Source organism: Mytilus trossulus, chromosome 1 (genome assembly GCF_036588685.1).
Source record: "Mytilus trossulus isolate FHL-02 chromosome 1, PNRI_Mtr1.1.1.hap1, whole genome shotgun sequence".
Lineage (NCBI taxonomy): Eukaryota > Metazoa > Mollusca > Bivalvia > Mytilida > Mytilidae > Mytilus > Mytilus trossulus.
The window spans coordinates 62,614,856-62,627,297 of NC_086373.1; positions in this window are offsets into that span (position 1 = coordinate 62,614,856).

A 12,442-nucleotide genomic window follows, 5' to 3' on the forward strand; every position below is an offset into this window, starting at 1 on the left:
TTGTACAGATTTTTGTACAAGTTATCAGAGTTTTATGACCTGCAGTACAAACATGGACGATTCAAGCACACAGTCTTTTGATTCGCATATTTCTTTCATATTTTCACAACTTCATAATACAGTCTAATACTGATAATTGAAACAAAAACACTATGAAACCACACACAGATTTTGTATGGATATGAATATCGTAAAATGAGAAAAATAGAAGTAGAACTTAAACCATTCAGGTATCCTCATTTCCAGTTTGAAGACAGGGAGAATAGCACTAAATGTTAAGGTTGAAGTATATTTTTTTTAATTAAAAACATTACACTGGTACATTTTATAAGATACACCTGTGTCACCTATTGCAAAGAGGTAGGTGTCAAAAACTTATAACTTGTACAAAAACGCTGTACAAATTATAATTTGTACAAACTTACATCTTGTACACAACATATATATATCATTAACTAGTCTCAAGGTCACTTACATAGTGAAAACATTTCGGCGAATTGCTTCAAGCCTTAAACCAAGCAATTAAAAAAAGTGAACTTCTTCTAAATGTGGACAATTTAAAGAATTTTCTTCAGAAAAAATTATATGTACATAAGTTTTATAATGAAAACTATCCATTTAGTAATAAAAAAAAACATGCATACTTTTTTTTTAATTTGCGGTTTTATATGACTAACTCTTAGCTTGGAAGTTCTGAACAATGTTTTCACCATCAATATATACTGAAAACTATTTGTCATCTCAAGGTAGCAGTAGTTAATACTCTTGTTTCACTATAAAAACAAATGATTCCAAAGTAAAGGTGTTTACTTAGTATAAAATATCAGCCATTGCTGTGGTTTATTAGCTATAAATATAAAAAAAAAGATGTGGTATGATTGCTAATAAGACAACTCTCCACAAGAGACCAAATAACACAGAATTTAACAACTATAAGTCACCAAACGAACTACAACAATGACCAAAGCCCATACCGCATAGTCAACTACAAAAGGCCCCGAAATGACAACTGTAAAACAATTCAAACAAAAAAAAAACTACTTAATTAAGGTAAACAAAATAAATAAACGAAAAACATATGTAACACACCAACAAACGATAACCACTGAATTACAAGCTCCTGACTTGGGACAGGCATATGCATACAGAATGTGGCGGGATTAAACATGTTAGCGGGACCCCAATCCTCCCCCTTACCTGGAACAGTAGTGCAACATTACAACATAAGAACGAACTATAAAGCCTATCACTTTCAAACTCTTAGAGATTCTTATAAGTGGATGACCATAACAGGATTGCAAAATGAATTAATTTAAAAAGCTATATAGTGAACTTTGATTCAATTGAAGACTGAATGTCGAAGACAAACTGAAACCCTCTGTATATAACTAGTTCAATTTTAAATTCCGGCAAATACTTGAATCATATACAATGAGTCCAATGACGCTGCCTGCCAACCAACACGGCTACTAATAGAACATAGTAAACTCATCATAAATACCAGGATCGAAATTTTGTATGTGTGCCAGACGCGCGTTTCGTCAACAATAGACTCACCAGGGACGCTTTTGTTTTTGTTATGTATATTATTTTGAATCCGATATAAAAAAAAATGGGACAAAATTGTATACAATGTAGAGATCCACCTTGTTTCAATCGAAACCGTCGGACATCTAGGAGATATTGAATGATCAATTTTACCAGTTTCTTTCAATTTTTGTCATTTATCGAGAACTCTTTTATAAATAGAAAGATACGCTTTGTAGTAAAATTATCGACAACACAAGATCTTTAGTTGATCATTTCTAAATGATAACAATTTCACCATATCAATCAAAATGAACTCCCTCCCTTTTCTCATCATCCAAAGTCAAAATAAGGATAAACACTTCAAAAGAGAGAAGAAAGATGGGGGGAGTAAATCTTAACATAATGACAAGTAAACCTAAACTATGGACCTCTTTTGTAGCATTATTTATACAACAAAAAAATAGTAATTAGATTTATAAAAGATGTCCTATTAATTATGGCTTAAACTGAATTCCTCATTTTGAATAAAGACAATAGTAGTATACCACTGTTCAATATTAATAAATTGATTTAACTGAAACAAATCCGGATAACAAACCGAAACCGAGGGAAACATCAGCTATAAGAGGAAAATAACGAAACAACAGAAACTCTGAACTGCTACAAACGCCAACATACGTGAAACGGACAACTGCCATATTCCTGACTTGGAAAGACTTTAAAAAAAACAATTGATGGATTGAACCTGGTTTTATGACTAGCCCAGGCTCAAGCTGATATGACAATGTTAAGAATACTGCTAAAATGATATCATAACGTGACAGGAATACAGTACAGATAAATACAAAAAAAACAACCTGGGGGACAGAGAAATACATAAACAAATAATATGATAGTACATTTTACCATGTAAACCACAGAATAAAAACAAACGCCTAAAATTACGTATAACATGTAATAAGGTGTGACCACAGCTTGAATGTAGTGCCACAATGACCACAGCTTGAATGTATACTTGTCCCACCTATTGGGGGTTCGCCCTTAAACTAGCTATGCCCTGCAGAGCATTTTATTGTTAAGGTTCCACTAAGGACCCTTCTGGAGCACCTGAGATCACCCTTTGGTTTTGGTGGGGTTCGTGTTGTTTATTCTTTAGTTTTCTATGTTGTGTCATGTGTACTATTGTTTGTCTGTTTGTCTTTTTCATTTTTAGCCATGGCGCTGTCAGTTTATTTTCGATTTATGAGTTTGACTGTCCCTCTGATATCTTTCGTCCCTCTCTTGTATCTTTCACATATTAACCTTTGATGGTAGATCTCCAATCACAAGAACACTTAACAAGGGTAATTGGATAAGTCACAACACCGGTCATCAGAGAACAACTTCCATTCAAGTATGGTTTACCTCAATGCCAGTAGAGATTACAAAAAATGAGATCGTTTTCATTAACGCCGTTGTCGCTCATTCCACTTTCGAATTGTCGAGACAAAATTATAAACAAAATTAAACTGTTGTAAGTTTAACTTTTATTTAGTTAAATCACCAGCAGATTTTTCATCCATATATTTTGAAATCAAATTTTTCCAAGTTTAACCTGGTGTTGACGTTTTTGGGTCTACAGCAGCTCTAGTTTTAGGAAAGCTTCCACGTTCTGTTGAAATAGATAGAAAAATATAAAAGTAAAAGAGAAATGTAAATCGATTACCAGTGTAAAGCATACGTCGATGATTAATTTCTATTCGTGCATCCTTAAAGGGGTACTAGCTACGAGATATATAAAAAATCTAAAGTAAGATTTTTTTTGTTAAATCTATAATGAAAGTGAAATAGTGAAATAATAATTCGCTTTTAGCAGCCAAAATAGTTCAATTTTGTCAAATTAAGCGAAGAAACATTGAAATTTTCTAATTCACTTGCAAGTGAATCAGTCGACCTCATTAAATCCGTATTCATGTGAACTTCAGTTTAACCCCTAGCTAGTGATTGACAACGCATGCATTGTACGTGTACTGGTTATTTTTAAAGAAAAAGAATGTCAACAATGAAAGTGAAACTACGGTAAACCATTTGATTACTTATTCGATCCATATAAAATCATTCTTATACGGTTAAAAACAATGAGAAACATATATGTTTAATCTATAAAATAAAATCAAACAGACCTATAAAAATCCAATTGCACGTGTTGATTAAATCTATTCATATCTTTATTTATGTTTACATCGCTTATATAGTCATCTGAGGTCAAATCGAAAGTTAATTAGATGGCGTCTGGGCTACAATTCACACGAAACGAACCTACATATTCTCTACCCCATGCTCTGTAAACTGTTTCTTTTGGACTTTTGGTAGTTTGGATAAATGTTTTACATTGTTATAAATCAAATATGAGAATTTGAGTCAAATCGGTGACCATGAATTTGACAGCTAGTGCCCCTTTAATTAACAAAAGAGAGAGTTTAGCTTGGAGTAAAGTTTAACAGAATATATATACTCGTTGCATTTTAAAGTATTATTACAATATCATAAAATTGTATCACTTCTATTTTTGTAAACAAAATTAATAAATAGCAAATCAATATTTGTTTCTCATGGTTTGAGTGAAATTTGGGAATACATGCACAATAAGTAAATATAGACATATTGTCAGAAATGAATGGATACTGATTATTCCACCAAATGTAAGTTGAACAGAAGGCGTGCGCTTTTTAATCCACCGCCTTTTCTCGTAAACATTCAAATATGTATTCATTAATTTTGATGAACAGGCTTATCCCAAGTAAATGTGTGATAACTATGGTTGATAATCATTCAAGGATGCATCAAAGTATATGACAATTGTCCCCGAAAATTAGGTCAGCCTGCGTAGATTAAATGTATATCCGATTTCAAGTCTTAGATAATATGTGACTACCAATCATATTACATTGTTTGATATGCACATGTGAAAGCATATACGCCTCAATAAACTCACTTAAAGGAGGTCATTCTGATGTACATTTTACACTTTGTTGACTAAAAATTGCATTACAGAGTTCATTTTCCATATACATTGTAAAAGAACTGAGGAACTGCGATCTAGCGTTCAATCAGAAATTTTTCACTGTGACCTACTTTTCAAACTTTGATAAATTTGGCGCCCGAACATAGTTTTCGGATACGAAATAAGATACCAAGATATACCAAATAAACACAAATTAAGTAAGGTCAACCAAAGGGTGTAGTGAACTTTTGCTTTGCAAACGTTGCTTTTCTCTTAACAAAGGGATAAAAGGGGAAAGGACCCAATTGTTTGAACTCCTCTCCCTGCCAAGAAGACTGTTTGAAGCAAAAACAAAAAGCAACATCAGGAGCGGATCTATCCATTTTCAAAAGGTGGATCCTTCCTAGGATAAAGGGGGGCTTCCAATCATATGTTTCCATTCAAAAGCATTCACGGATCGTCTAGTTGTAACAAACGTTGATATTAGGTGAATATATCAATTATTGTAAAACAGTGAAGTGACGGCTCCTAGTGAGTACTACGGTTGTTACGGTAAAACATTGGAAAACGTATCCACTCGTATCAGATATGTTGGAGATATATCATAAATTCATTCGATTCCGAGTTTTAAATCTATGTGACGTGTCAAATTCGGAAAATTAAGTTTTAATTTAATGGGAACCTAACACATTTAAATCATTTTCTGCTCCTAGAATGTCGATGGTGGTGTTTTGCGAAAATGTATGGCAAGCCGTTCTCGTCAAAACTATGTTTAAACACTTTTTTCGAAAAAAATACACACTGAGATTTAAAAACCTAAAATAACACACTGGATTTAAAAAAATAAAAAACACACACTGAGAATTCAAAATTACACACTGAGATTTTAAAAAGACACACTGAGATGAAATAAATTGAAAAACACACACTGAGAATTGTTAATTACACACTGATTTTCAAAAATACACACTGAGATTAATATGCAAATTACTAATGAATATTCATGAGATGAATAATTCGATATCAACAGATTAATATCTTGATCTCAAGAACTCTTGTTATTATAATGAAATGCGATTCCTTCAACCAACATTCGTAATAAATTTCAAGACTTAACATCGCTCATATTCATAAGTTTGATGCCTATAATTCAGATCATTACTATCAGTGTATCGGGATTTTTTTAAACTTAAAACCGTTTAAGCATGGTCCATTTTCAAAAGTCTTCCAACTGTTACCATGATTTCGCAAGGTAATCTTTTATATTTTTGTTACGTTTATATGCTATAATAGACACTTGAGTAAAAATTTCACTGCATTCCTTTTTTTTTTTGCAGATTGTTCCAATGTTTTCTTATAATTGTAATAAAGTTTTTCACCATTTGGTTATATTTTGTAATAAGAGTAAGTGGGTATTTTTCTTGTTCTTGCATTTCTAAAGTTTTTTTAATAAATAATTTGGAACCAAATCGAAGGACTAACGAGTTCTGTCCCCTAGTTGTTTTAAGCTTGTAATAGATTCATATTAAGTTTGCTAATTAGATATGTGGGCATAAAAAGTGCGCACAAATCTCAGTGTGTAATTTTAAATTTTCAGTGTGTAATTTCAAATCCTCAGTGTGTGTTTTCAGTTTATTTATTCTAAGTGTGTCTTTTTAAAATCTCAGTGTGTAATTTTCAATTCTCAGTGTGTAATTTTCAATTCTCAGTGTGTGTTTTTCATTTTTGTAATCTCAGTGCGTCTTTATGAAATCTCAGTGTGTAATTTTTAATTCTCAGTGTGTATATTTTAATTCTCAGTGTGGTTTTTGAAGTTTTTAAATCTCAGTGTGCTTTGTTGTATTTCTCAGTGTGTAAATTTTTCGAAAAATGGTTTAAACATAGTTTTGACGAGAACGGCTTGCCATAAAAATGAGTATTCCATCACTGACAGACGTAGGCTTGTGAAAAAGAACTGATATGGGGAAATGGCAATGTATTCACATTATACAAGCATCCAATGCATAACAGATTAACGATATCCAAACATGACTGGCCATTGGTGTAAAATTATCAAAATTATCAAATATTAATGCACTATTCAGGTCGGTCACTTCGATTGCACGAATAATTCATGCGTTCCATTTTCTATGTTCTACAAAAACCGTTCTAATACTAATTAATGTCATAAATCAAATAGCATTACTTTTCCTTTTGAAATAATGGACTTGACTAAATAAGTTAAGTCACATATTGCTCCAATTCCTGTGTGATAGGCTAGCAAATCACTCTTGCCCCTTTTTTGTGTTATTTCATGCCAGTTAACTCATATTGGTTTCCTTGTCAGTTTAGAATTCATTTGTTAAACCTATCAGTGCCACGATTCGAGAATCCGAAGTGTAGGTATTGTGCATCTTTAACACTATTTCAATAAAGGAGAGTTCGAGATATGAAATTGATTTAAACTATTTCGTGAATATATTGTGAAATCTAAGAGAGGCATTCAGAATAAACTTGATCAAATTAATCAGTTGTCCCGAAGTTTCCAAATATGACGTTAAATATATGTTCTCTAACAAGAATTCGCAATCACGGTCATATCATTTTAGTATATCCCTATATATGTATACGCCAATGTATCTGATTTTAAAATGACTGACCTCCATTAAGCGACCTACAACCATATTGTGTTATTTATCTGTTTTTTTTGGTGTTTTTTTTTTTAAAACTTTTATGTGTACAATTTAGCTGTTTTTGCTTCGGTTTAATTGTTTATTGAAAAAGTAATGCATTCCATCCCGGTCCAATTATTTGCCGTATTATTCTTCTACTTTTATGTAATGACATTATCGGCATCTTTGTCCGGCAAATTGCTTTATCTTACCTCCTATACATTTCTAGGAATGTGATTGGTTAAAAGCGTCAGTAGGTTAGGTTAGTAGGGAGGCGGGGCTTATTTCAGACACGGTTAGTAGTGGAGTTACGTCCCTTTATATTCCATATTATGTAGTAGGGAGGCGGGGCTTATTACATACAAGGTAAGTAGTGGTGTTTCGTCCCTTTATAAAAACAAAACGAAACTGAGAAAAATCTTAAAGGTTTCAACAGACGAAGAAATTGATGATTAAGATTAATAAATTTAATTTACACATTTAAACCTAACAAGTTGTTATCGTTGGCTATTCTTGTAGTAGTTCAGCTGATTGGTGAAATAATTGTGGGTTTAAATTGATGATAAAAGCATCAAACTTGGCATGGTAGTAGAGATAGGTATTCTTAACAATATTAGCTGTGAACCCACCTTGAAATTTCAAAATGGCGTTTTTTTTTCAAGATTTCCACCGTCATATATCAAAATTAACAAATTTGAATAATACTAGGTTACCATATGATTTTTTTTGGGTGCAAAAGAGTTTAAAAGTAGAGAAACATGATTGCATTATGTAAATAAAATAAGATTTATTTTGTCATTTTAGGTATTGGTAGTCTTGTAGCTGTATATTTTGAGATATAAACTAGTAGTGTTAGCAATGTCAAAACAGTGTAAAATTGTAGATCCTGAATTACCATCAACATCTTCTATATCTGCTGACTTTGATTGGAAAGAATATATTTTTTGCCAAGAACAGACTAAAGAAAATTTACAGTGTCCCGCTAATAGCAAGCGATCTGACCTAGATGAAGGAACAGGATACAAAAAAATTGAAACAGTTTTAGAACGTTGTCAGCTAATTGAATGGTTCCCGATACCGATTAGATTAGAACATTTCATTGACGAAAACGGTTTAGCTTTAAACTTGCAGCTGCACAATGCAAAATGGCACACAACATGTAGAAATAATTTTTCAGAGTTAAAGATTGACAGGCATGAAAAGCAGAAGAGAAAAGGAGAGAGAGGTGAGCATGTTGAGACTAAAAGTAAAATAACACGACAAAGTGTTGGCTCTGCACCCAATGACAATGACTGAAGATTGTATCTTCTGTGGTGAGTATTCAGGAGATCTACACAAAGCATCTACGTTTGAAATAGACAAAAACATGTACGTAAATGTGCACTCGACTTGCAAGATACAGTATTTTTGGCAAAACTAAGCGCAGGTGACATGATTTCCCAAGAAGCCATTTATCATGTTAAGTGCCTGACACATTTATATAATAGAGCCAGACAGCTAAAGATTAGTGCTGAAAGTTCAGACAATCGTATCCACGGGATCGTTCTTGCGGAGCTTGTAGTGTACATAGAAGAATCACGCATAGACTCGGATGTGATTTCAATATTCAAATTGGCAGACTTAACAAATATGTATACCTCTCGAATAGAACAGTTTGGGTTAGACACAACTGTAAGAGTGCATTCAACAGATCTAAAAAAAACGAGTTCTTGCAGCAATCCCAGACTTCAGGCCCATAAACAAGGAAGAGACGTGCTTCTATTATTTAACGATGATGTTGGTGCTGCAATCAAACAGGCAACAAGAACAAACTATGATGATGAGGCAATGATACTGTCTAAGGCTGCACAGATAGTGCGAAAGGACATGATGGCAATGCAATATATATTTAAGGGAACGTTTGAGACAGGCTGTCAACAAAACTGTTCCAAAATCATTGAAAACATTAGTCGGAATGATCCTTGGTGGACCAAATATTAAAATGCAGTCAAGCAATTCTATTGAAGCACAGACTACCCTTACTATTTCACAACTGCTTCAGTTTAATTCCTCCATTCGCAGACGAATGGATTCATCCACAGTCTTCCATTCAACCGAACGAGAGCCACCTCTCCAAATATATTAAGGCCTTCTGCTGCATGCTGAAACGAGGAAACGAGGTTTAATTGATAAAATGTACCCTTTAGGTTTATCATTATCCTATGACAGAATTATGAATTTATCTACTGCACTTGGCAACTCCATCTGTGAGGCTTTCAAAATTGAAAATGTGGTGTGTTCAGCAAAACTTCGGAGTGATGTGTTTACAACTGCAGCCGTGGATAATATAGACCATAACCCGAGTTCGACAACTGCTCAAGGATCGTTGCATGGAACTGCCATACCACTTTAACAGCATCCGGATCCAGGAAATGTGGGTGTCGAGAGATTAACCATACCAATTGATTCTACAGTATCAGAGAGGGAAAACCTGAAACCGTTACCAAAAGCTTATACCATCGTCCCTTCTGTTGTTCTTCCAAAAGAACCTTAAGAAATCCCAACGGTTCATGGTCCGATGATTAGTGATGGTACAGAGATAGCAAGTGCATTGAATTTAGAGTACAGGTATGTTCTTATTTTCAGACGTATGCTGAAAGACAAAAGTCTGGTTGAGAACCGCAATATGATACCAGCTTTGAAAAGTTGCAACAAACAACTATAATTGTAGCTTTTATTTGATTGAGTTTGGTAGGTTAGCTGTTGTCTGTTGTGTTTAAACATGTTTGAACAGATGATAAATAGTCTGCTCTTTCCATTACAGTATACCTTAGCGCAATTTGTAGAATTGTTGCCTAAACTATACCAATACTCACCTTTTTAATTCTAGCACTATATACATATATAAAACTAATTCTTACCTTTAGAAAACTATATTCCTATGTCAATAATACTTACCTTTATAGAAAACTATATACATATACTTACCATATGCTTTTTACATTTATAGCCATGCTTCAACTGCTCGCCTCTCATATGATATTAACACTCATTATTTGCACATTTGCTATGTTGATTGCTTGTTCCCTTGTCTGTATGCACACATATATATTAGAAAACTTTACGATTTATTACTTACTCGATATAAAGTAAAAAACCATAATGTTACAGCAGATGACATTGAAGACATGGAATATTCCTGGGCAGCTTTCCACGCTAGTCAAGTCACAGCAGATATCAATGCACCTGTAGATATCAGTTCACTGTTACCCATGTTTCAGGAAGAAGCTAAATCTATCGCAATGATTAGACATTCTATGAATATAGCAAAACAATGTGTTCAATTCTTAAATCTTGGACAGATACCAGTGATCACCTGTGATCAGCCTCTCTATGCACTTGCGAAATCGGTTCAGTGGAATTGGCCAAACAGATTTTCAGAAGAACAAATTGTAGTCCTGTTTGGAGGTCTTCACATAGAAATATCAGCGCTTAAAACCATCGGCGCTTGGTTAGATAATAGTGGTTGGACAAGTCCCTTGAGTCAAGCGAATATAGCATCATCAGGAATTCGTTTTTGAGAGCATCTCATGTCTCCAGAACACGACACGCCCATGAAGTAACTGCAAGTGCACTGTACATTCTTATGCAACGATCATACAGACTGTGTATGGAAGAACCCAGCCCTGAAGATACTGATGTTACTTTTGAGAACTGGCGTGAGCTGAGAGAAATTGGAAGTCCACTTTTTCACTTCTGGTCGTTAACATTGAGGTTTGAATTGTACATTCAAGATCATTAAGAGAAGTTATACAAAGATTCTATGGCACATATTATTCCATGGTTCTTTGCTTTAGACCATCCAAACTATACAAGGTGGCTTCAATTACATGTACGGGATATGACGGCATTGCACAATACAGCCCCAAGTGTTGCAACAGAATTTGGAAATGGCAAGTTTGTGTTGCATAAATCGCATAGTAAATTTTCGTCAATTGCAATAGATCAAGCACACGAACAAAACACTAAACTTGTCAAAGGAGAAGGTGGAGCGATAGGCTTGACTGAAAATATGGCACAACTTCAGCGTTGGAGGGTGTCTGGACCGGAAATGGCCAGAGTAATCAACGTATTCCAAACTTCACAAGAATGAATCAAAAGAGATCAGAGTAAAGGATCTGATGTTCGACATCATGAACAAACAAAAAGTAAACACACAGCTTTTTCAAACCAAGTAAAAGCTTTGTGTGCCGTTTTTTAGGAAACGGGAAATCCTTTTCAGGAGTAAAGCACAGATTTGTTGATTCTAGATACACGAGATATTGTAGATCCAAGTGTCTGTGAGACTATAAGAAATGTAGAAAATCTTGGAAAAGAACAATACCATCAGTTTGTAACTGGAAGACTCGAAAATAAATCAAAGTCGCTCTATGTACCGATAAAACAAAACAAGCTGTTGCTGTTCAGTCGACAACAAAACACAAACAGCAGATAACATCTTTGAAGCAAAACTGTTCTTTGTTTTCACAATTATATGTTTCATGCCAAGTACGAAATGGTGACTTAGATGAATTTCTTTCGGCATGAAAACCAATCATATCCTCCAGCTCTTTCACAGTTTGGAGAAATGCGTTCGGGATCAAAATCTGACCTGTTAATTCCATTGGAAAGATTGACAGAGCTGCACGAGGAGGCACCAAATGCAGACGTTTTGGTCATAGATGGCGCAGCAAACATTAATATGTTGAAACCCCGTGGAAGTAAGACATTTGAAGACAATTTCAACGACATTTGCATGCCTTACATACATGATCAGTTGCGTTTTGTAAGTCGACTTGATGTAGTTTGAGATGAGTACATCTCGAATACATTGAAAGCCTCAACAAGATATAAAAGAGGCAAAGGTGTGGGAAGAAGTGTCCTGCCAGATTCAAGAGTATACCAGAAAACTGGGAGGCATTTCTTAGGGTTAATGACAATAAAACGGAGCTGTTCATATATTTAGCTGAACAATTAGTAGCTTCAGCAAGAGGGTATGATGAACAGAAACAGGTGATTACTACGAAAGCAACTGATGTTTTATGCAGACTACCAAAAGATATAAGTAAATTATCGCCGTGCACACACGAAGAAGCAGATACACGGATGATGCTGCATGTGTATGATTCTGTAGAAGAAGGATTAAAATGGGTTATATTCAGGACTGTTGATACGGATGTCGTAGTTATTGCAATTTCTATTGTCCATGAAATTGAGGTGAATGAGTTTTGGATTGCTTTTGGAGTTTGCAAAAATTTCA